This window comes from Rissa tridactyla, chromosome 9, assembly GCF_028500815.1.
Source record: "Rissa tridactyla isolate bRisTri1 chromosome 9, bRisTri1.patW.cur.20221130, whole genome shotgun sequence".
In the NCBI taxonomy this organism is placed as follows: domain Eukaryota; kingdom Metazoa; phylum Chordata; class Aves; order Charadriiformes; family Laridae; genus Rissa; species Rissa tridactyla.
Genome location: NC_071474.1, coordinates 1,805,166 through 1,831,074, shown reverse-complemented (window position 1 = coordinate 1,831,074; position 25,909 = coordinate 1,805,166). Strand labels below are relative to the sequence as shown.

General features: G+C 46.6%; 1 protein-coding gene across 11 annotated transcripts in view; it reads left to right on the top strand.

Annotated features, from left to right (window-relative positions):
- The window catches only part of GLCE (glucuronic acid epimerase), a 57,728-nt gene that overhangs the window by 17,228 nt on the left and 14,591 nt on the right, over positions 1-25,909 (top strand). For 8 of the 11 annotated variants that reach the window (XM_054214613.1, XM_054214611.1, XM_054214614.1 and 5 more), the window contains one exon: positions 282-382. The gene's annotated coding sequence lies outside the window, so the exon portion shown is untranslated. The other 3 variants (XM_054214612.1, XM_054214615.1, XM_054214616.1) reach the window with 3 other exon arrangements.

Sequence of the window (25,909 nt, the reverse complement as noted above, 5' to 3'; positions counted from 1 at the left end):
ACTGCGGTGGGCAGAGCAGATTAGGCTCCTTTGCAGTTGATGTGCTGCCTGGAGGAAGTGGCATTTATGCTCTTGATCCTTCAGTGATTCTGCATGTCAGGAGCTGAGCCTTGAAATTCGTCAGCAGTGCTGTCTTAAGAGCAGGCAGGACTGAATAAGAGGATTTTTACAGATAGAGGGGGGAAAAAATTCCACTCCGATGGCTGTTGCAGATCCTTAAGTACTTCAATTTTTCCTTTTTTTTTCTTTTTTTTTTTTTTCTCTCCACATCTCCCCTGTAGGAAATCGGAGAGGGAAAACACTTCAACTCACCAACCGATACATTTTTGAAGTTGAAAAAGCTGAGATGCGCTAGAATTCAGAGACCTCCCTTTGCTTAAAGGTAAGAAAAAGGAGCAGACCCTTCCTGTTCCCTGCTTACTAAATGGCTGTGCTGGGTTAACGCTGGGGCTGGAGTTTCTGTAACGTGTCTAAACGGTTAACGTTCACCCAGTTGACGAACTCGCAGCTGCGGAAGGCATATGGCATTGTGCTCAGAGGAGGTGTCGTGGCCGTAGCCAGGTTCAGCCAGCCCCGGAGGACAGGACGCCACCGGCGTGTTTGTGCTGCTGGGGCGGGTGTTGGGGACAGCTGAGGGGTTCTCATGCCTCAAACCGCATTTTCAGAGGTTTTTCTTTTCCCCGTTTTGGATGGTAAGTAAGCTCGGTGACTGCTGAAGGATGCTGGGGAGGGGAAATAGGGTGGAGGCGGCGGAGCGGGGGGGGAATCGCAGTTTGGAGAGGTAGTAGTTGCACGAATTTGCTGAAAGGTGGGAGTGGGTGAGCTGTCGGTGCGTTACCATGGCATCCAGGAATTACTCCAGCGCCTGGCAGCATCAATGGTGAATTCTTCTGGGTAAGGTGGTGTGTGAGAACAGGTCTGCATGCTGTTAGCCCCGATGTTTGTTTTTATGTGAGAAGTATGTTAATTACCTTCTTTTGTACATTGCATATCATTATCCACGCTGTAAGCGCGAGCTGGGTAGCGTAGAAGAGGCAGGATTTTTAACCTATTGTACTTACACAGAAGCTTTGGGATACCGTATAAAATACATATATTTAACTGAAGCTCGGCTTTCTGTGACTCTAATTTTTGAGTAGAAGTTTCTCCTTGTGTTAAAATTAGTGGTGGTTTTTTTTGTACTTAAACAGTTTCTTTACGAGTTGTGGTGTATCTCGCTGTGCACAACTTTAGGAAACCTAATTCAAAAGGAGAGATGCAAAAACTGGGGGGCGGAAAATCTTGTCGGGGGTTTCCAGCGTGCCTCCCGTCTTACAGCTGAAAGATAAAAGCTCTTTCGGAGCCGTTGTACCAGACATGGGATTTCAAAGCATTTCGAAATGATTAAAGGAAACTTTAAACTTCTGCCCAATAATTAATACGTGCTGTTCTCATGTGTTTAATGTGAAATTGGTAAGTCTTATTTTTCAGGCTCTTGCCGCTGAATTCGTTCAGCTTGGGGGGAGTCCTCCTGTGAATCTGCCGAGGTTTATTGCAGAACTCGATGTACAAACGTCAAGCCTGCGCTGCTGTGTGTGATCTGTCATTTCCAATTACTTTGTGCAGCAGGACTGTCTCGGGCACAGAATGCCTTAAATTCTCTCGTCGCTTTCGAATGAGCAGAAGAGAGCAGCTGTGTTAGCAATTAAAATCGTCAGGCAGAAGTAGGAAATGAATTTTTAACCGGACAGACAAAATTGTTTGGAAATTAAGGTGGTGTTTGCGAAAAAGCATCCATTTTGTGTTAGTGCTCTGTGCCTTTCCAGCCTCTGTGCAGCTGGAGCAGAAGACAAACACACTGAATCCCTTGTGGGGTTTTTTTTTTTATCAGTTGCTTAAAATTTTCCCTCTTCTATCACTTGCTATATTCTCCGACTCTACTCCTCAATTGTTTGACTTGTCAAACTCATCATCCTTCCCAGATTTCTTCAAGCTTAACTGATCGTAGAATATGCTTTTTATTAACATCGAGGGAATAGAATCCAAGAGAATACCCCTGTTTAGTAGGGGAATAAAGTTTTGCTGCCAGGTTTTAAATATATATCCTCTTAAACGTGCTTAGCAATCTGCTTATGTGAGCATCATGAGGTTTTATATTTAAAGTGGAGTGATTTTTATTTTGTTTTCTTCTTCAGGATGAAAGTAGTTGAAGATCTGAATTGTGAGGGACAGATGAAATTAAGCTGCAGAAGCAGTGATGGCAATCTACAAAGCTTTAATGTGTTAATGTAGTCTGGGCATTATACATATTTAGAAGCAGTCTAGATTGAATCCTGGAGAAAAAGCAGAGTTATTCATAGACTCCTGTCTTGATCGTGTTTTCCTGTAAGTGATGGATGGTATGAAACAGGGGTTTGAAGGAGATGCTAAAAATTATTTTGCTGCTGTTAGAACTGTATCGGATATTAATTGCCCCCAAGTTCAGTTTCAGTTTAAAAAAAATCCAGGGGAGGGTGGTAGCTGAAAGAATGATGTTTGCAAAATTTCCTAGCTTTGTGTAGACCTTGTCTTTTTTTTTCTTCATGAATTATTCAAATTTTCAAGTAAATACTATTGCTGTATTTAATGTGTTTTAAATGACATCGCATCAGTTAATACGGTGAAGGAGAAGATCTGGGTGGATTGGTAATGAATTTGCCGGGGGGAACAGCAGCAGAGAAGCTATTGGCGTAGACTGAACAGTTTATTTTATACAAGCAGGGAGCATTTTAGCATCCACTAAAAGGCTGTTTTGACAGACCAGGACTGAGACGCTTTCTGGAGCCGGTGTCTCTATTCTAGCACGTTGCCCTGACCCTGGCCGGAGCCTCTGGATGCCCTGCAATATAAAGTAATAATTTATAGGTTGTCAGTGGGGTTGAAAGGGAATACAGAGTGAATGCATTGAATTTCTAGATGAAAAAGGGAGCCTGTAGCATCCAGAAGAAAATAGGTTAGTGTTATTTTTATTTTTATGCTTGAACATTGAACAGCTGTTGGACAGAAATTTTCGGAGAATACTCTGTTCCTGGCCATGGAGGGTGTGAGGGTGTGTGGGTAAAACTTCCTGAAGGAACTTGGGCAGTATTGGTGAAAACAGAACGTTTTGCCTGCGTGTTCACTCGTCCCGCTTGCTACTCGAGGCAGGAGCAACCCGCTGGTTGTGCCCTGGGGGTAAATACGCCCGTGGATACTGGGTTGTGTCTTCGACTTCTGCGTCAGTCCCTCTTTCATGTGACATCTCCAGGTCAATATTGCCTTTCCAAAGCAGCGAGGGTGTTCAGGACTATTTTTGGAGGCTGATGCCCTTCTTTGAATCAACATCCTTGTTGATGGCCTCAATTGATGATTCCGGAGCTGGTTGTTAAATTAGCTTTTTCTGTAATAATTCTGTGATGGTTTCTTGTTCTACTTGTGCTTCAGTGGGAACTGTTCAGCTGGAGTAATTAGGATGAAGTCTTTTTAGGTGGCTTGATCTATCATATGTTTAAGTAATTGAGTCTCTGTGCATTGAGGGCACCTGCTGAAGTTTAAGATCCCCTTTAAAATGCAAGTGGCCTTTAGACAGAAGAGAAGCTTTATGCTTTTCATCATTGTTGTGTTAATTACGGCTTCAGCTAACTTCTAACTAGCAGCATCTGAAAAACTGTCACTTCAGCAGGTTGTGGTGAACAAGGGGGTGTTTCAGTCGCGTGACCGTCCCGGTGCTCCTGTGCGTCCACCTCCCAGCTCATCAGGCGCTTCTGGGATCTGCTGCCCCGTGGCTGGGGGGAAGGAGATCGTTGCAGCGAGCCTGTTAATTGCTTCTCCAGTGACCTAGTTCCCTTGCTGGAAACAGATGCGTAAGCTTTCCCTTCCTCCTCCCTATTTTATGATGGTGGTGGAGTCTAGATGGGCACATCCAGAGCCACTTCCCCACCGGGGTGGTTTGTTGTGTTTGTGTTTTTTCTTTCTCTCCGAAGGACCAGTTTCTGTTTGGAAATTTCCACGAGCTTGGTGTATTTTGTGTCGTTTCCCTGCGGAGGTGAGACGGGCTGCGTTTCGGGGGCTGTGCCCAAGCGTCCTTTTCTGTAGCTACCGGGGAAATGTCACATCACCATATTTTATTACCCTCACGTGGGAATTTGTTTCTCCAAGCAGATGGCAAAACAGTGGTTTGGTTAATTTGTACCTACTTGAAGTAAGTCTCTAAATGTGTGTTAAACCACTCATTTATTAGGCCAGAGTATATTACTGATGGAGAAGTGATGTTAGATTACAAGCCCAAAAACACTGAGGAACTGGGCAGGTATCTGCAACTAAAACAAAACCAGACAAAATGTTAAACCGACTTATAACTGTTGGAGCAAAGAGTTGCTTACAAAGGACTGCGTAAACTCTTGTTTACAAAGGAGAGTGGTGGCCGTTGATGCTCTGAGAAAAACTTGCACCATGAAGAATTTTTCTATTAAATTCAATATTTCTCCTATAAAACCTCCTTGCGCTGTTTGCTTGCAGGCTTGGCTCGCAGGGTAATGTACATCCGATGGCCACTGAGATGCTGCCAGGTGCATGCTGGCCACTACTTGCCCAGTTGGGCACGGTTACGGGCTGCACCCAGCCTACTATTAGTCCTCTGTCATCACAAAAAGATTTGCCATCGCAGTCAAAAACCGGTCTTTCAACCGTGTCCTTCACAGAAGGTGAAACTACTTTTTTTTTTTTTTCTTCTTGGAGAAATACACCTGGCAGAAGGGGTATAATCACTTAATAGTTAACTAACACTAATTACTAATTCTCTGAAACCTGCAACAAAATAGTGTTTGTTTTCTGCCCGACATTTTGGGCTTTGTAAAGTGTGGTCTTTCATAAGCATGTGGCTCTTCTCATGCTTTAGTAGGTACCAGGTGCCGCAGAGATGCTGGTTAAATTCTGCCCTGGTGTTCTTGTTGCCGAGGAGTTAATAATGCTCTGGGTATCCTGATAGGAGGAGCTGCAGCTGCACATCTTCCTTTATCTTCCTGCTGTTCCCACTTTGGCAGAGTGTCTCTGAGCATCTCCCAAGTGGTATAAATCGAAGGGAAACTGGCCCAGGAGCCAGCTGACGGCTGGGAAATACTGCCGTGCCCTCTCTGAGGGTATCTTGGAGTTGCGCAAGCAGTTTCTCGATGGCAAGGGTTGTATCTAATGGAACAAAAGGAAGCTGAGCTAACAAGAACAGCAAAACCAAAATGTGTTTTGGTGGTGTGTATTACTGAGGCTATCAAAGCTGATACCTGTGCCCAGATCAAGTTGTTGAGAGTAGCTCTTGCTGCAGCCTCTAGCAGCAGGTCCTGGGTGGCTCGATGGTGACCCCAAACAGCTCCCTGGGGGGTTCTTGTCTTCTGCCACCTGGCTGTAAGGAAAATCCAGGTGGTGCTTTGTTGGTTGGATTTTGGCTTTGGGGCATGCACAGGCTGCAACCAGAGCATGGGGGACCTTCTGTCAACCGGGCACCTTCTTTTAGGTGTGGGGACCTCAGTAACTCCAGGTGCTTGTGTTGGGGAAGGTGGAGGAATATCCATCCGTCTTATCTTTGCCAAAGTGCTTCTTAAATTTGACAAGAGAAGGAGCGTGACTTCCTGGTACTGTGAGGAAACATTCCCGACGCAGAGTGTTTTAGTACGTTTGTTGCATTATGAGATTTCCATTAGTGCCAACTAATTACGTGGACCACGTTGCATTTGAGTTGCAATTACATTGACCGATGTACAATAATTAGCTTTAATATATGTTTCCGTGTGTAGGGGAGATTTAATTGCTTGCTGGTTTTTGACAAAGATACTGCTATTTTCGGTAATTGGGTTTCCCCTGTCTTCCGCAAGTGACTCCTGAGAACTAGTAACCACTCGAATAGGAAGATGCAGGCGCCGACAACTTCTTTGAGATGGATGTGGCATTAGCGTTCTCTCTGTCAGCTTCGCTAATGGTGTTTTCTACATGTTGCTCACAAGCAAGTACTTTGCCTTCGCATCCGTCAAACAACACTAAAGCCATGCGGGTGCGTTTCCTGTAACTCCGTGCGAGCTCCAGCTGGAATGGAAATGCTTTTGGGTCAACCTCCTTGGTCTGCGGTAACGTCCGTTAATGGAGGTAGTCGTCTTCCACTTTTGATGGTTGCCCTTAACAAATTTTATAGCAATCCACATGTTTTGCACGGCAGCGCGATGCCTCTGGCTGTCTGACGTGGTGGGTTGATGTCTTCTCCACTGAAATACGGGGAACCCACCTGCTTTCTGTCGTGCCCGGCAGCCAGCAGTGTCAGCGATGCAAAGGGCAGAAGTAAGCGGTAGTTTTAGCGTTTCGTGCCTGTATTTGGTATCTTCCAGGCACCATCTTTTCTGAAAATGATCGGCGACACGAGGAAAGAAGTCAAACCCGCTCCATCTGCATTATTAGTCAATGCTTCTAATGCACAGAATAGAAATGCTTATAATGCGTAAAATAGAAATGCTTATATACGCAGAGAATATTTAAATATGCTTAAAATGTTTACTTTGAAAAGTCTTTTTATTTAGATTGTCAGTAGAGTTGCTAGCACAGAAATGCTGTGAATCGCTTTATCCTGTCTGTATAGGCCGTCTCTTGCTGCAATGCACACTGCTGAATGTGTTCGGCATAAACAGGACAATCAGCGAAACTATTGTTAATGCTTAATTGCTAACTGGATCTTTGCTTGTTTGCAGATTTTTTTTTTTTTTGGCAATGCTGTTGCCAGTTGCTCAAAAGGAAAACACCCCACAAAAAACCCGCTTGTGAGAAAATTATGCTTGCAGTGCTGCTTTGGTCAGTGGCAGACCTATCGTCAATAGTGCAAACTTTTTAAAATAACTAAGATGCAACAATAAAGCCACAACAAATATTAAATACAGGCGCGTTAGAAAATTTCAGATAATGCTCTGAAGTGTATTGCTAATAAACCATTTTTATAGTGGCGTGATGAGTTCCATCTGTGGAGTGATTTAAGTGTCTTCATCTTAATAGCTCTTTTGCCTGTAGCGATGTTATATGGTGAAGATTAACGATGAGGTATCGTATCGTTGTCAGTCTCCACACATTTTTCTTGATATATTTTCATTAGATTAATGACCTCATTGTGGGACAGACATAACTTGTCTATAAAGCAATCGTTGTGTTTGTGTATAGGTAGATTGATAAAGCTCTCCTCCCGTCGTGGTTGTTCGTCGTCTTTGAACTCCACGTCCCTTGTGTTCATCATCTTGCACGATGGCGAGCAGGGAACCGGGGTGGGCTGGTGCTGTGCCCGCTGACTCTCGCTGGGGCCAGTCTTCTCCAGTATTGAAGTTTTCTCCTCTGCCTTCAGTGGAGGGTAAGGTTTGGAGGTCAGCTCCTGCTGTTTCCGAATACTCTCGTCTGAAGGATGGGGAGGGACTCTTTATCAGGGAGTGTTATGATGGGACATGGGGTAAGGGTTTCAAACTGAAGGAGGGGAGATTTAGATTGGCTATTAGGAAGAAATTCTTTACTGTGGGGGTGGTGAGGTTCTGGAACAGGTTGGCCAGGGAATTTGTCAATGCCCCATCCCTGGAGGGGTTCAAGGCCAGGTTGGACGGGGCTTGGAGCAGCCTGGGCTGGTGGGAGGTGTCCCTGCCCAGGGCAGGGGGTGGAACCAGATGATCTTTAAGGTCCCTTCCAACCCGAACCGTTCTGTGAGTTTCCTGTGTGTGGAACTGAGCTGTCTGAGCTATGAGGACGTTCATAAAGTCTCTGGAAGGGAAGCTGTTGAGTGATGACTTTTCATCAAGTGGAGATTTCCTCAAGCTTGTTGAGCGCTGGAGGCTTCATGCTGGATATATTTAGCCATGGATAAACAGTTTATATTTTCTTGTATTTTCGGTAAAGATAGTTTCATTTTGGTAAAAGCTCTTCCTCCAGTGAGGCAAAGGTATTCAAGTCTTAAAACACTTAATATTTATTCTCTCTATTTGCAGAATAGGGACTCCTGGTCTCTAGAGTTTCTTCTGGTGACCTGAGCGTCTGTCACTTTTGCTGTTCTGGGATGTAGCGAATGGTGCTAGTCGTTTGCTGTGAGGCAGCGGGAGTTAACAGAAAACACTATCATCAGAGGGCTGAACCACGGCATTCAAATATTCTACTGCCAGTTTAAAATTGGAAATACCATACCTTTTTCTGAAACCTGCACAGCAAAACCAGATGTTCATACTAACGTAAAAATAGGTAAAAGCAGCGCAGTAGTATTTAGATGAGCACTGAAGAACTGCTGCTGCAGAATGTGCTCTTTCTTGCTTTAACGATAAAAGGTCTCCCAGGAAATCTACATAAAAGTGTTCCAGGTCGGGAGGTAATCCTTAATCCACTCGTCTCCTCTTCTTCCCCGCTTCCTCCGGCAGCGAGGTGCGTGTTTCATGGTTTCCAGTAGAGGATGTGGAGGGGAGAGAGGCCAGTGCTCCTTGTGTAACTGGGTTGCTCGGGAACCCTTGCTTCAGTGTTTTCTGTTCAGTGCAAGGATTTGTACCTTGGACCTTGGCTGTGGAGATAAGTGAGCGAGAGTCACTGAGAGAATACGGAGAACATCCTCTGCGTGGCTCCTGGTTTCTTGCACATGGAATTTTTGCCTATGCTGATCGTTTGGGAAATACTTCATAATGAAGGAATTCTGAGTTATATTGGACCTACTTAAATTTCAGGCTGTTTTTAAAGCTTTTTGAAGTTTGCCTTGATTCTCCCCGAAGTAGCTAACTTGACTGCGTCCTTCCTGTTTGTTCTTTCTTACTTTGAAATCTTCCTTGCTATTAAGCTTGTGGTGGCGATGCTGCCTACCTTTTGCGGGGGAGAGCAGGCGCTGGGCTGCTTGATGTTTCACAGCAGTTTATTTAAAACAGAAAAATCGACTCCTACTTCTGCAGGGCAGAACTTACATTGGAAAAAACCCCAAACAGGTAAACCACAAAACTGAGTTTCTTTTAGCAACAGGAACGGATGCATTAAGAGGTGATGGTTTAACCTATTTTGGAAAAGAGGATGATCTTTTCCTGCCGGTTCTGTCTTGCTGTCCCAGTGCGTTGTACGTGTGTTTGCATGAATACATATTCATACATTATTTATTGATAGGGGAGAGGTTGGTAGTTTACAGTCCATTAGATTCAGTCTCAGAGTAGTGATCAAAGACCACACGTCTATCGCAAATCATTCCCTTTTACCTGAAGCGCTGGGGGAGACGGAGGGAATTATGGCCTCTCTTTGCAGGAAAACAACTGAATAAGACAACGGCCTTTATCCTGCTTGTTTCATGTTAATAGCTGTTTTTTCATAAATGGAATTCTTTAAGAAGTAGCAGGTAAATCTTGGGATTCTGAGGATTTACATTGTGCAGCTTCTGTCAAAATATCCCCGTCTCCTGAGGATATTGAATGCATCTTTGCTGATTTAAATGGGGCTACTCAAAGTATTTGGTGTAAATATCGAGTTCTGATTTAACTCTCCTGCCCTCCTGATAGGGACCTAGGAGGACTTTGCCTGCAGCATCTCCGGGCTGGTGCCTGCCTGGATTTTAGCAGGAAAACCGGTGATGTGGAATCGACCGCCGCCACCTCCAGTCCCTGCTGGGACGGGGGAGTTGCTTGCAGGCTTCGGGCAATGCCCGTCGTACGGGCACAGGGTAGAAATTTGGAATCCAGAAGTGAAATTGTGTCTGTCTTGAAGTCTGTAGCAAAACTCCTGTTAGCTAATGCGTGTAAAATAAGATGCAAGAAGAGAGTAGGAGACAAAAGTCTGGGGTTGGGGAAGGGGTGCAGAGAGAAGTCAGGAAGCAAGACGCTGAGCTGAGGTTGTGCACATCTGCAGTCTGTGGTGGTGAAACCGGGCTGTTCCCTGAACCGTGTCTCCACCAGAATCCCACAGCGTTTGGATTCACTTGCATGGCAAGTTGCAAGCCAATAAAAAGTCTACAATAAATGGAGGTGAAGAGTCAAAGACTTAAAAAAATGTGCGCTGCTGTCCTTGGGGGCTTGCTCTGTGCTATGTCTTTTCTTAAAACAAACTGCCCGCTTGCCTGGGAAAGAGGGGAGAGCATTGCTGCGTGCCAGCCTGCTCCCAGTGAAATGGTGTTTTTGGCTGCAGCGGACAGTAATTTTTCTCTCCTACTACTCACTTTTAAAAAGTATTTGGTATTTTAAAAAGCAGAGGAGGTTCAGTGGCAGGTTACCCTGTGGTCCTGGCTGATGTAGTGTGCTGGGTGCAAGGGTTTGGATGGGCACAAGTGTAATCCAGAAATGTCATGTACAAGGATGTCTGGCCCCAGGTCATGAGCTCAGCTAATCTGGGATGTTTAGAAGTGTTTAGGGGGAAGGGTTAGTTAGGAGAATTCATTGACAGCAGCCGCTTAATGCCAAAATAGTTTACAGACAACATCGTTGTTGTAGGGGTGCCACAGCATCCTCAAGCACGAGAATCTTTACCTGGTGGCCGCCTGATGTTTAGCACGGAAGGCATTAAACCCCGCAATCCCAGCTGAACAGCAGCTCCAGAAGCCCATCCTACATTTTTTTAATGCGAAAATCCAACTGGGAGTATTGCCGGAGGGCTTGCAGCTGAAGTTAATCCAATCAAACTAAGAGCCCGTAGAGGAAATAGAAACCATCCTGTAGCCACAGACCAAAATCAGTCTGCGCTTGTTAGGATTGAGGTTGTTCCACTGTTGGTTATTTCCCTTGAAACACATGAAGTATCTGTTGTCTGTGGCTTTTGTTTAATGATATTGCTAGACACTACGGTTGACGCTGGGGTTTTTTTGCATAAGACTGATCCCAAGCAGAAAAAGAGAAAGATTATGTTGTCAAGAACAATAAGTTCGGGTTGCAGCTTTCCATTCTGTGGGTTGCTCGGCATTTAGAAGTTGAAGAAATTGGAGTGCCACTTCTTAAAGAATAGCTAGCATCCTGTTATAAGATTATCATTCAGTGTATTGCAGCGGGGAGAACAGCTAAAATCTGTCTTGGAGAAGTGCGGCCAAAGAAGATCGTTAGAGACTCCCTCTGGATTAACATTGACTGTAAATGTGTGTTTGGAGCTGAGCACTGTCTCTTTGTAAATTCGTTTCTTTCCTGACTGTAAGAAACTGCAGTCAAGACACCTTCAGTCCTCATTATTGAGGTGGAAGTGGGAAGGAGCCTTAGTTACAAAGGCTAATGGAGAATAGAGTTTCATGAGAAAGAATGGTTGTGTACAGTGAGGATATTTGTGTAAGTTTATGATTTCTGGTGTTCAGAACTAGTTTTGTGGCGAGGATGTAAGTGGCCCAGCACTGGTGACGGTTATTGCGTAGGGAGGAGGTGTGATGGGAAGGACTGTGCCAACTTCACTGAGACGCTGCTCGCCGGTCGTAGCAAACCCAGGACTCCGCATGTCGGCAGAGCTGCCTCCTGCGCACGGACGTTACCACAGCCTTTTCTGCCCAAATGGAAATGACGCGAGCCTCGTCTTCTGAATCTGTCGTGACCCCAAGGAGTTTGGAGTGATTTCATCTCTCTTTCTAGCCCGTGAGAAGCAATTCAGCGCAGCTGTCCCTCCAGCTCCCTCCGAGGGATGGAGGTCTGGTGCGTGGGAGGGCGCCTGGCTTCCCACCCTGAGAACCCCCGGAGGGCTGTCAGTGGGCTGCGCGGAGAAGAAACCATCAGTCCCCTCCTTGCAAGGGTCTGCAGGACCGCCTAAGGGCAGCTGCTTGGCACAGCGAAATCCAAACCTACCCCCTCCCAGCAGAAGTGGAGCGGTCCCTCTCCTCATTAGGAGACGGCGGCGGGAGGCAGCAAAACCGGACTCTGTGTCGTGCTCCCACAAAAGTTGAGAAATGACTTCAGGACATCCATGAGGTCGCAGGGCGAATCAGAAGGGGCTCGACAGCCAGCGACAGACGGGTAGAAAACACCTTGGGAGCTGCTTGCTCACTTCCATCTCTTATATCTCAGGACATCCAGATGAAGCAAAGCTTTCTTTCCCTCTCCCCCCCCCCCCCCCCCTTTTTTTTTTTCCTTGAAAGGCTGAGGCTCTTTTCTCTTTCAGGTTGAGTTACTGTGTCTTGAGGTTGAGCTGGACAAGGGAAACTTGCTTTGGAAGAGAGTTTGAGAGCTTAATTGATCATTAGGACTTTTTCGTTAGGTTAAGTGTGAGTTAGCCTGAATTCAAAAGCACCAACTGGAAGGACGTAGCCACCAGAGTGTACACGGGCCTTTTTTTTTGCCACAGTACAACTTTAAAGTTTCCACTTTAAGCTGTTAGACAAACTGCATAGAGCCATTATTGTAACATCTATCCTCCATTAACTGTTTCTAAATGCTGTAAATACTAAACACAGTAAATAACTTTTTTTTTTCTTATTTCAGTACAATTACTACCTCCTTACTAGGGAAAGACATGAAAAAAGGAGTTTCTTTATGGGAGGTGTGGATGTGTTTCTGTAAAGCTGCCTTTCTGAAGGATAAAACTCTTAAACTTGCCGAATTCCCATTAGACTGGGATGAAATTAAATCAACTGCTCCGGGAAATGACATAAATATTCCATAAACAAACAAAACCCAAACAAACCAAATCACCAAACAAGTTTCTGATTGTAAGAACTGGTTTTGATATCCAGGCGCTGGAGCAGAGCGTGTGTGTAGAGATGCGGGGTGGGTGAGACCTGGCCTTGAAGAGGGCCCCAGGAAGGTTCCTTCACAGAAGGGTGCCCTGGGTCTGCCCCTGCTGATGCTCTCCGTGTTGTCCGTGTCCTTCTGGAGTGGTACCCGAACCCGGGCAGTGCTCTGGCTGCATCTGCACGTGTGCTGAGGAGAGCAGAAGGGTTTCTGTGTGGATACCCATCCTGGTGTGATTTTTGCCATGAGAGCCTGGAGACAATTCTGCACTGCAGTATAGCCTCTAGGTACTTTAAAAAAAGAAAATTAAACCAAAAAACCAAACAAACACAAAAGAACCCCAAGGCCATCCTGTTTAGTGGGACAACTTCTGTCTTCTCCTTGTCCAGTTGATTAGTCCTGTCTGAATAACTTGCATTTGTTGAGATTTTTATTTTCCAGAGCACGTCGTTAGTTTATTGAGCATCCTGTTTTCCACTGTACTTCTAATGCTTTCCTAAATTTGCAGCTTTACTGGATGATGGAGGCTGTCATTGTTAGTGGAAAATATTGAACAGCAGAAGAAGGGTCCTGCCAGCCATGCCCTGTGCCCGTCCACTCAGTGCTTTACCTCCTGCTCCCCTGGTAGCTGGTGATCTCCAGGAGTGGTGGCTTCCCTGGGCCCTTCTGCACCCGCCGGATGGAGCAGCCACTTGGCGTCCTGCCTTCCCTGTGAAAATCATAGAATCACAGAACAGTTTGGGTTGGAAGGGACCATAAAGCCCACCCAGTGGCACCCCCTGCCCTGGGCAGGGACACCTCCCACCAGCCCAGGTTGCTCCAAGCCCCGTCCAACCTGGCCTTGAACCCCTCCAGGGATGGGGCAGCCACAGCTTCTCTGGGCAACCTGGGCCAGGGGCTCACCTCCCTCCCAGCCAAGAATTTCTTCCTCAGATCTCATCTCAATCTCCCCTCTTCCAGTTTGAAGCCATCACCCCTTGTCCCATCACTGCATCCCCTCCAGGGATGGGGCATCCACAGCTTCCCTGAGCATCTAGTTTGATGCAGCTCAGCATCTTGGTGCTCTTGGTCAAATAACACCCCTGGGACCCATTCCTGGTGGAGTGCAGCTGCTTCTTAGGCTTGTTTGTGTTTGGTTTAAATAGTATGGGTTTAAATCGTGGATGAAGTACTCCTGTCTACAAATATTAGAAGAACTGAGATATCCTGATGCTTAAAATATTGGGGTAGAATGCTTGTAAGGTGGGAATTTATTTTTCAAGCAGGGCTAGGCATACAAAAGTCACAAAAATTAAGGATTTGGCACTACAGTAGAGTTTTAATGTCTGGTATTTCCTGCTGTCTTTAAGAATGAAGTCTGTTTGCTCCAGCTGGCAAAACTATTTAAACTTAGACGTGGCCTTCCCCAGTAGAGCTGGAAAATAGATAGGCACAGGGTGTCCCCCGGCCAGGTCCTGCTGCTGCGTTTGATCTCTGATCCCGCATTGTGGCTCGGAATAAGAAATCCGAAGACTTTGCAATTCTGTTTCTTACAAAGGAAAGCTGTCTTGACTGATCGGCTTCGAATTATATTTTGTTTGCTAGAATTTTAAAGCTAGACGTGCTGCCAAGCCGGTGTTAGGTCCTGGGTTGGGTGTACAAGCCTATAATTGTAGGTGTGCATCCCAGTTTTGTTGGAAGAAAAGAACTGAAGGAATCTTGAAAATCAGAACAGAGGAGCCATAGACAGAAATATTAGTCTCTCCCTGTGCAACAGTTCTTTGCACTTTACTGACCTGCGTCTCTTCTGAAGAGAGATGTCTTCTCTGAAAACCTTTTATCTCTTCTCAGCAGTTGTTCTGAGCTTTCCTTTCACTGGTGGGTTTTTTTTTTTTTGTCTATTGGATGTTTAATAGTAATCACCTCCTGTACTTAAAAATAAATAATTCACTGTCACGGCCGTACAAAATAATTCATGACCAAAGCAGTTTGCTATCGAGTAGCTTTCAGCATGCTTTTTATCACTTCTAATTTTGTTCAGCCCTCCCTTTTCATTCGCTCTTCGAAGGAGCGGAAAAGTAGGATTTAAAAAAAAAAAAAAGGTAAAATAAAAGGACATCTCTATCTTATACTTTACTACATGCCTACTACGTGCATTCAGGGGCTGTATTCTAAAAAAACAGAATTAAAGTTTCTGTTGTGCCATACGTAAAGGCCAGCTCAGCCTTTGCGGTGAACTTCAATAAAACCAGGATTTGTGCGTTATCTTGGTCTCCCCAGTACCCGGCGCTGCCGCCTCCCAGTAATCTCTGGCGTGCTGAATATGAAAAAAATCTAGAAACAGAAGGTTTCCAAACACATTTGCCAGGGTTAATGCCAGAGTCTAAACATAAACTCTGCTGGGACAGACTGTTATTTGGAGAATGAAGTGCCAGACGGAGCTTGGTTTGAAGGATCGGGAGAGGGAAACGCAGCAGCTCTCCCCAGAAACAGGCGTCTCCCCAATCCCAGACCCCGCTGCCGGGTGTTCGCTCTCCTGCTTGACCCTGCGCCCCGTTACCTGCAGCTCGGACGCCCTTCCCTGGTGCGTATATCTTCACGTACGGACCCGTAGGAAGGGTTAGTTCGGAAGCGGGGCCGCGCACAGGCGCTGCTCTATTTCAGTCCCACGTGCTGCCGGTGGCCGAGCCGCGCTCTCAGACCCTGAGGTGGCTGTCGCCCAGGTCCCTGCCCTCTCGGCTTCTCCTTCACACCGGCGCGGACAGAAAACCTTACGCTTTGCCTTCCCGCGTAGCTCGTGTTTACCAATAGTGAGCTTCAGCCACCAATACATTCCATGATGTGCTTTGAGGAAAAGTATTTCCAGTGGTTTTTTTTCTCAAAGTGAACAGTGTGAGAAAAATACCCATGAAAGAAATTATAACCAAAGCTTCAAAACTCCCTGGCAAAATCCTTTATTAAAGTTTTAAAGTGGCACTGCTTATTGTCGTTACCTTCAGAAATATTGAGTTGAAGCAGCAAAAATTCCACTGACGCCTTTAATTCTGCAATTGAGTAACTCCCATCAGTAACTCTTTCCTGGAGAACCATCTGTACGGAGTGCCAGGGTTTGCTAAGCAGGAAAAATGAGGCATTTTTAGCCAGTTCTTCTAACTTAAACCAGATTCGATTCATTTCTCTGCCATAAGCAGTGTGACTTCCTTAACCTCTGCTTTTGTGTAGTGAGAAAAAGCCAATGAAGCTGTACCTTCAGAGGATGCGCGAGTACCATTGCGAATGGTTTGTGCCGCTAATGAACTGTAAACATCAGTGAACCAAAACTGGGGGGTTTGGGGGCTTCCCAGGGATTTGAGCTTTCCGGGGAGCACTTAGAGGCAGGTGATGGAGGAACTGCTAATGCACCGACTGCTGGGCACTGGCTGCGGCAGCGCCGTCCTCCGGGAACCTGCGTATCCATCGCTTACTGGAAGATGAGCCCTGATTAACTGCAGAAATTACGTGAAGCTCCCTAGCCATTGCCAAACAAAAGCACGCTCTCGTTGAAGATGTTGGACCGCGTTTTTCAAAGTTTATCTGCTTGATTATAACCGTGTCATTTTTAGGGCAAGGCGTGCTGCTCTCCAAAGTCTTGTGCCCACTCCTTTTCAATGGTGGCAGCGTTCAAACTAGAAGGGTTCTTCTATTTTTATTCGCATGCTGCATGCGAGCAGGCACGCCAGATACTTGCCAGCTGTCCGAGTTGTAATTTGGAGCACACTTTGTATTGAATTCTTGTAGGCGGTGTAATGAGTTGGCAGCAGAAGCGCCTGCATCTCCGTCCGGGAAAGAAAACACGGCACCGTCTTTCCCACTGACATGCAGGTTGCACATCAGGCTGCTTAACAGCAGGAAGAAAATGATGATGTTCTAAATAATTGGGATTTTTTTAAGTGGAAACTCCTAGAGGGAACCTGGTGGGGAAGAAATGAGAAACACAAAGTGAACTTGGGGCTTTCTGGGCAGCAAGAAGAGCCAAGAGGTCTAACGCGGTCGGGGGCACTGAGCTGTGCTGCCTCTGTTGGCACCGGGGTGAAACATTTTCCTTTTCTGTTCATGTAAAAGGTGTCCCAGAGCATATGCTGAGAGCAAAACAGTTAAATGCATTTTTTTCAGAATGAAGGAAGCTCGTGCTGCTTCAGCTGCTCGATACTTACAGCCATTATTTCCTAATTCATTAGGAAAGCAAAGGAGCCGGCCCAGCTGCGAGCTGGCTCAGTGTCACGCCTGGGGGACGGCGTCATGTCCTTTGGTGAAAGAATTTAGTCGCAGAATGTAATTGCTAATGTGTACATAACTGCAGGAGACAACTTCCAAGGGTTTCTGATAAGCCAGTGAAACGTAAAGCGATAGTGAAAAATCTCATTTGGATCCTAGGTTGTGTGTTCACTTTCCATTAATTTCCAGGGAAGACGTGTGTGGAGCGGGCAGGAGCGATGCTCTGTGCCAGCAGCCGCAGCCCAGCTCTGGCGGAGAGGGGGTTTTTCATGTTTCCCCCTCTTTCCAAAAATGAGGGAAACCAAGCTTCGGGCTTTGCATTTCAGTTCATCCCATGTGTGTTTTCGGCAGGGCCAGGTAAGCGGGAAGAGACTTCCCGCATCTGGATCGTGGCAGCCGTGTGTGATGTGCAGAGCTCGTCCTGCAGCGGGCAATAGTATGGCGCTGGGTAAAGGAAGACGTGGCTTTTTTGTTTGGTTAAAGCTGCTTGGTTAAGCACAGGGTTGATATTTAAATTCTGTTGCTGTAAGCCGTAGGCACGCTAAGATCTGTAACCTCATGGGTGATTTGTCCTGCGTTGTCGTGGTGTGTGCACCTTAAACACTGGGGGTTTTGTACGATTCATAAATCCAGCCTAGAATTAGGTTGGAAATCCTGGGGCTGTGGCTTAAAAAGCCACAAAGGGGGTGGGTTTTTTTCTCTAAAAGACCCTCCAAACTTTACTGCAGGTACCTCAGTTTTGATAGCTGTTCACCATGCCATGAAAAGAGGAGGAGGAAGGGAAAATTCTGCTTTTTTTGTGTCTTAGCAACCTTAGAGACCTACATACGTGCGTAACGTTGAGCTGCAGAAAAGGATTTCCAAAGTAGATGCGTTCTGACTTTTTAGGGCTAAATAGACCATGAGTTGCGTGGCTTATCTTCTTTCCAGTGGCATGATCAGAACTTGGATTACTGCCGCTATACTGGATCAGTCCTTGCATTACAGGAGTTTTAAAGGCCGGTTTTCGTGCTGGCCTCCAGCAGAAGGCTGAGATCCGAGTAATGAGTTTCCGGAGGGGTGGCAGAGACTTCAGCTGGACGCTCCTGTCCCTTCTGTCCCCTCTGTTCCCCAGGACACTTACACCGGGCCATCTGTGCATTCAGTTCAATACCTGGCTGAACATTATCCACCCGCTTAGAAAGTGTGTGCTGTGTTACTGTTTAAATATATTATCTTTCTTTTCCTTATAATTTGACTATTCCTTGGCTGTGGCTTAAATGTAAAATACCTTCCCACCTTTAAGATAAAGGTTATAATGATTTAAGCAGCTGGCAGGTACTGCAGGCTTTCTGTCAGCAAAGTTGTTATGGGATATAAATCAGTGTATCAGTCCATTAGAGATAGTGCTGCCAAAAAAGTGTGTTCTTTATACGTTAGCACATTTCCACAATTATTCTGCGTAACGGAGCCGGTACATGGGTATTTGGGGATATGATGTGTTGTGAGAATCAGAGCTGTAACTGGAGCTGTTAAATGTTCTGTATCATGCGTATTCCAATAAGCAGTTAAAGTAACTTTTGGACAACAATCACTTCTGAGCTCAAAATGCTTGGATTTTGGGAAAGGCAGTTAGTTGCAGTGAAAGCCACAGTGCTGTTGGGTGGGAACCAGTCCCCACGTTTCCGTACCGCGCGTGTGCCGGCGCAGAGCCGGGGTGGGCATTGATATTCATTGAAAATTTTGCCGCTCTCCATCATCAGTATAAAATGCTTCTCTTTTTTAATAAGTCAGTAACAAATAGGAGCTGACACGATAACGCAGTAGTTGCCAGCGCCGATGATTAAACGTGGTCTGTGTGGAGCCTGCAGGACTGGAGAAGCCGAGAACAGAGATGCTGCGGAGGCTGTTTTTAAGGACAAAACCTGTGTTAATCAGGGGATTTCACTTAGGTAAAAACGCGTGGCTTATTAATGTAAGTAACTGGTCAAATTGCACTCTTATGAGCCTTTCAGGTTACTTGCCTTTATTGCAGCTAAGGATTATTCAAATAGTTGGAGTGCTCCGTGTGTGAGCTGGCTGCCCGGCCTCCCCCGCGCCGGGGGGGAGCTGGAGCATCACCCCTGGGTGCTGTGGGGATGAGAGAGAGAGAGGAAGGACGTGTGCTGTGCTTGCTCTCACTTTCTTGATGTGAAGTCTGCTTTTTCTTCCTCGGGGCTGTGCTCACGTGCCTGGTTATGAGGAAGTTACTCATGATCCAGAGGAACAAAGTGATCCAATGGCTTGTTCTTGCCAGCCAGGCTGCACCGAGGGATGGAGCCGATGATGTGTCTGTGTCCACAAAGCAGCGAGTGCTGCCTGCAGTGGCCTTTTTTAGGTGTTTTGTACTTGCTCTGAATGATTGACCCACAGTGAGACCTTTCCTGACGGTCGGCTCATCACGTCTCGCCAAACCGCCCTGTAAAGAAAAAGGCGTAAGGAAGGGGCTTCCCCTGTTTGGTTTATTGTTGTGTTTTTACTTTATGGAGACAAGTAGTTGGAATGAGGCATTTTACGTTGTTCTAGGAAGGTAATAACGTGCTGCTGAGCAGAACTCACAGCTCTAATGCCTGTGCCGGGCAGTGCAAGCCGAGCACATACCTCTGCTGGCTGCGCGAAGTGAAATGCAGTTACAGTTGTTATTCCCCGCAGGTCCCAGGATCACTGTAAAGCAGAACCGACAGTTCAGTTACTGCTTAAAGTTGCTAAACCTCACCCCGGTCACTGGGGTTGTTCGGTGGGAGCTCCTCAGCCCCCAACCTAATCCTTGCTGCGTGTGTTCCCTGCGTCCCCTCCCGGCTGGCATGTCCTGGGACGTCAAATCTGCTGTCAGAAAGGCAGAGCTGAGTGAGAAGCCGTTTGAGCTGAATGTGGTGGCAGCGGCATCCGGGAGAGTACAGGTTGGGGCTGAGCTGCCGGAGAGCAGAGAGGGACCTGGCAGTCCTGGTGGACAAGTTGCTCAGGAGCCAGCGATGGGCCCTGGTGGCCAAAAAGGCCAATGGTCTCCTGGGGGGCATCAAGAAGAGCATGGCCAGCAGGTGGAGGGAGGTCATCCTCCCCCTCTGCTCTGCCTTGGTGAGGCCACATCTGGAGCGCTGGGTCCAGTTCTGGACTCCCCGGTTGCAGAAGGACAGGGAACCGCTGGAGAGGGGACAGCAAAGGGCTACAATGATGATGAGGGACTGGAGCATCTCTGTGCTGAGGAGAGGCTGCGAGCCCTGGGGCTGTTCAGCCTGGAGAAGAGCAGGCTGAGAGGGGATCTCATCAATGCCCACCGATATCTAAAGGGCAGGCTGCAAGAGGATGGGGCCAGGCTCTTCTCAGTGGTGCCCAGCAACAGGACAAGGGGTAACGGGCACAAACTTGACCATGGGAAGTTCCACCTAAACACGAGGAGGAACGTCTTTGCTGTGAGGGTGGCAGAGCCCTGGCACAGGCTGCCCAGAGAGGTGGGGGAGTCTCCGTCTCTGGAGACATCCCAAACCCGCCTGGACGCGTTCCCGTGCCACCTGCTGTGGGTGACCCTGCTCTGGCAGGGGGTGGGACTGGGTGATCTCCAGAGGACCCTTCCCACTCCCACCGCTCTGGGATTGTGTGAGAGGCCGGTCGCGGCCATAGCTCATGCCATCCAGAGCGCTGCTATCGAAAGGGTGCTGTGAGCCCGGTGATGCGCTGGGCTCTCCGGTCCTGCCCCAGGAGAGAGCTCTGCTCCCTAAAATGATAGTGTGAGGCTTCTGTTATAGCCCTTAATGCCGCTGTCTTGAGATGTGCTTGGGCATTGCTTTCGAAGCCTAAATACAAGGGAAACTGATGGAATGGTTTCATCTTTTGCTTCGTTAATCTGCGTGGTAATGATATAATACTTGATAGCTTGGAAAGAGGCAGTGTAATGCCTCCGTAAGCAGCAGCTAGTTTTTGGAGTTATTGTTTGTGCCATTAGCGAGGGGTTTAATAGCTTAATCCATCTGGAAAGCAAGTAGATTTATTAGACTGTGCAATAAATGGGTCATAATTGCGGCAGCAGTCCCTGCTAACTGGTTTTCCTGATACGGCATGAAAGTATGATATACAAATAACTGTGGAGTTTTGTCGTGATGTTCTGTGCTAGATTTACTAGGAAAACAAAGGCACCTTGAGAGTCTCTTTGGTGCCTGAGAGCCTGGAGTGGCTGGGAATGGCTGGCTGGTCCGAGTGCCTGCAGACTGAGCAGTCGTGCAAAGAAACACGGAAAAAAGAAGCTATTTTTCTATCTAGTTCAGATCACAATTATGCTTTGAGCTATACTAGATTTTTTAAAACGAAAAGGCTGACGAATGCTTTTTAAAGCGTGCAGCATACTCAGGAGCTGAGAAGACCGGTGCTTGTGTGTGGGACCACCGTAGAGAGATCTCGTGTGATCCGCTGGCTCCGTCAGCGCGCCTTCCCAGCGTTGGGCGTCTTACTGGGGATTCCTAGAGAAGCCGAGGTTGCAGGGGACATCTGGAGATCATCTAGCCCCACCTCCTGTTAAAAGCAGGCCTTAGACTCGGTTATCCAGCTTGACGCAACTCGTCGGTTTCATTGCAATGAAGTGCGCAAGTTTTTTCCGATTTTCCAATTTTTTTTTTTTTCCAGCTTGAGATCATAAAACGTTCCTGATTGCAAGCCAGTGAAAGGCCCGCGTGTCACTGAAAATCCAGCTCTTGTGTGGGGCGATAGTTTGCTCTGACTCGGGTTACTTGGGTCTGTCTGTCCGGCGGGCAGGAGGAGACGTCTGTCCCCGTGGGAGCAGGGCCAGGGTGGGTGCAGTCGCTCCCGGCGTCACTCCAGGCAGCAGCTAAACCTGTTGGAAAACCTTGCAAATGGTGTAGCGTTGTGGATACCAGCCCTGAACGTGCCTTATGCTGAACTTAGATGAAAATCTCAGTTCCTAATAAGGAATGATAATGTCCAGATCCATAGAAAAGTACTGTGAGTTTTTGAATTAACTATTATAGAGCAACAGACTTTGCTGATGCTTAATAATAGATGTGTTGATACAAATAACACTGTATTAGGCTCTAATTGGACTGGAAAACTGTAGGATAAGCTGCTGGATATGGCTGCTTCGCTTTATATTTTAGCTCCTCTCTGTCTAATCATCCCCAGATGGAGCACTGGGAGCAGGGAGGATTAGGTAGTAAATCTGGGCTAAAGAGCCGGCGGAGAGGCTGGTAATCGAGATCCAGTTATGGCAGATACGTTCCTTTCTGTTTGTACAGTCTTGTCATTTCCTAGCACTTAAGGAAAAAAACCAAGCAATCTTGACAACGTGCTACGTATTAAAATACTAACTGAATACGGGCTTTGTGCAGATCAAGTATAAATAAAATATTAGAAGATAGGTTTGTCTCTTGGAACCAGCTTGCCCAGGTTAGCATTCTGATAAGTTGTTCATATCACCAGAATATTTTTTAATGTTTTTTCCTCAACGCATAACGCCTCTGGGTCCAGTGATTTGCAAACCAGTGCCGGTTTGTAAGTGTAATGGGGAAGCAAATGCGTAACGAAGCAGGTGATAGGAGGTGTATCCAAGGAGCCAACAGGAGCAGATTGAGGACGCAGGTAAGACGTCTTTGGGAAGCGTGGAGCTGTCAGGAAGTTAGATGATTCATAAGTCATCACATTTTAAGACGTAAGTAAGCTTTGGCAGAGGATCTGAAATTTTACTGTCATTACAGTTATCAAAAAGAATTTTCCACAGTTTTTGAAAACAGTTCCGGAGTTCTTTGTTTTTTCCATTATCTAACATTGTAATGACTGGCCTAAATAGGATTTTGCTGTGTGTAATAAACAGGAAATGGGGAAAAAAATTCTGTTCGAGGGTTGTACGTAACTGAGTATAACTTCTAGGTTTGGGCATATATTGACGTTCTAGGCTTGTTGCTTTATTTTTTTTTAAATTGTGCAGTGTATCTTCTCTTTAAATACTGAGTTTTACGTATCTCAGATCGGCAGTCACTGTTCAGGGCGGTTTTTTCTCTGTACTAAATGGCTTAGTCTGGCACAGAGGCTTCAAAGTAAATAGGTAGCTTATCACTATTCAGCAGAAATCCCTGCTCTTAGTAAAAATACTGTCCTTCCTCCTACCGAGCCAACACTGAGCCCGTGTGAGAGACTATTCGGAGACCTCCGAGACTCAGCGGGCAACTTACTTTTGATTATTGTTTAAACGTGGAGAATTTCAATGTGAATGCTTTAACTTGCTGCCAACCGACCTGTTCTTGGGAAACGTGCTTTGTGATGTGGTTTCTTGAGTCCTTACTGAGTTATTTGTTCAGGAAGGCGTTTAGTATTTTTAACCAGCTCAAAACACTTGGTGCTCTTTGCTCCTGCCGTAGGGTGGTCGCGGGACCGTGAAAGTCGGGCTCTTGCTGCACGTGAGGCATCCTCGGGGGCTTTTAACTCGAGTTAAATGCGAGTCGTCTCTGTTGGCTGGAAAATCATTGATCTGGTTTATTAAAAGCTGATCCATGCAACGCGAGCAAAAAAGAAATAAATGATGGCACGGAAGTAGCCACCGGCGGCTCGTATCGCGTGTTTATCTGAAAGCACAGTTTGTATCTCTGTCACCCAGGTGGAATGGGAATAATGGTGAAAAACAACTAAAAGCACGTGGCCAGCAGCTGTATTTCTGTCTGCACTCACCCTGCTGTCACTGTCACCACAGTGTCACCGGTAACCTGCACAGATGGGACCTTTGGGAGCTGGGAGAAAGCTTTAAATAATTCTCGCCTCTCGCCTGGGAAAATGCATCAGCTCTTGAACAAACTGTTGCGTCCAGTGAATCACACGCTGCTGTCTTAATGGTTTTTCTTTTTGAACTCTGAATGGCAGTGAGACTTGAACGACACCTGGAGATGTCTTGTTTCAGGAGGGCTCTGGACAGCAGGATGGCGTAGTCCTCATGGCAGAGCCTTCCCTTTCCCCTTGAAATACGTGGAGGCCGTGGAAGCGCAGAGCCCTTGGGGACCGGCGCGGGCACTGGAGGTAAAACGCTGTGGTGGGCAGATGGAGATGGCAGCAGCAGCACTGACATCTCACCCCGCTGCAGAAACCAAAGCTCACTTTCTGAAACAAGGTTGGGATGGTAAGTCTGAGGATTGCTGCAGGTTACCCCCTTCCACGCCGCTTGATTTGAGGTCACCACATCATGTCAATTAAGTGCTTTTCCGAGTGCATCCTCCTTTTCCCCCCTCCTGAGGGGCACAGACGGTGCTTCTGTGCCTGGGGAGCTGCATCTTCCCACCTCGAAGATGTGCCGAGGTCTTCCTTGTGCTGGAGAACATCGCTTACAAACGCAACCCTGCACCAAACGACTGCACCGTTCCCTGCTGGATGTACAAACAGCCGGAATCAATAGTGGTACCCAAGAGAGGAGTCTCCTGTGTTCATCCTGTGCTTCGAAGCTGAGCAATGACGAGTGAAGCACCAGGAGGGATCCCGTGCCGAGCGTTTCTGCCTGGGACTTGGTGCCCGTCCTCTGCTCCGCCTGCCCATCACATCCCACAAAGCACGGCCAGCCATCCTGGTGCTGGTTTTGTGAGCTCTCATCAGGAAAAGAAATTGCATTTCGCTCTCGTGTAAGGGCCACGAAAAAGGCAAACTGCCTACCAGGAATTGTAAGTTAGTTATTTTAGCTCTGTTTTGAAAATACAAGATGAAAATGAATGTCTTGAATGTGTCCATCCCTGCTGCGTTGGGAAGGAGCGCGGGGCATCAGACCTCACGCTGAAGTAAGCTACAAATGGTGAGGATCCAACAGCAGCACTGCGTTGGGGCTGGGAGGACGACGTGCCACAAGACACCTGTTAAAACAGCCAAAATGGGGAGCGGTGGATCTTTGAGGAAAAAGCCCCTCAATAAAAACCTCACAAGTTGCCCAGAAACAGCAGGGAACTTGCTTTGCCGAGGAACCACGGCTCCTTCGCTTCACCTCTTTGTAGGATTTACTAGAGAAGTTACTATCCTCTTTCTAGATTTTATTCTTCTTTTTGCTTTCCCTTTTTTGCTTCCAGAGTCGTTCAGACTAATACAAGGGCTGTCCTGTCCCCTGGATGTTTGGTATTTACCGTATGGAGCGTGGAGCAGAGGCATCTTCATTCCTGGGCTTGAAATTTTGCTCTGCTGTCTCAGGGTTTTCAAAAAGAAAGAGTCCTCTTACTGGTTTTCGACAGTAAATCCAATCGTTGTTACGGTATATAAAATGCAGTATTTTATAATGCCAAAGGGTAATTTAATGTTGATAATATAAACTTTAAAAAATTAAAACCGAAGGACAGAAGTTAATGAAATGTCAGTGGTCAGATGAGCTCGAAGAAAAGGCTCTGACGTTCAGTTAAAATTGAGTTCAGCCTCAAGACCTTTGGTAGACGCTGGTGGTGTGAGCCTAAATAGCGTTCCGGAGGATTCAGCTGGGAGGATTCAGCGGACACATCTGTGCGTGGAAGTGTTCCATCAATCTCATCGTTTGCTGCAGTGGAAAATTTATCTCTCGGAGAGGAGGGTGTGATCTAACATCTGCTGGAATTTGCCATTTCCAGAGTGACACTCCTGCGTCACTCCCACTGAGGTATCGTAGTGGCACGTGGGGCGGTTCGTTGGAATAGTCGCATCTTAGCGGTTCTGGGAAAACCAGAGAAATGCTGAATAGCGTGGTAGCTCTCCAGGTAATTCCCACACCTGGAAGGGAGTGAAGCGGTGAACGGGAGAATGAGTGTTCGGGCCGATGTTGGCGTTGAGCGAAAGGGAACGGTCAAGTCAGCGCTCGTTGGAAAAGAATTTGTGCGTGCATATATATCTATGTACGCGCACACATAAATACATGTGTGTGTATGATTTTCCTCTTGAGTACACAGAAGCCTAGCAATAGTCTGGACTTCAGGAAAATTCTTACTTTTAACATATTCAACACAGTTTTGCAGATCAAAAAACCTGTCTTATGAGGGACTTTCTAAGAGAGAGATATATGTATTTTTAGAACCCGAATAACTTGG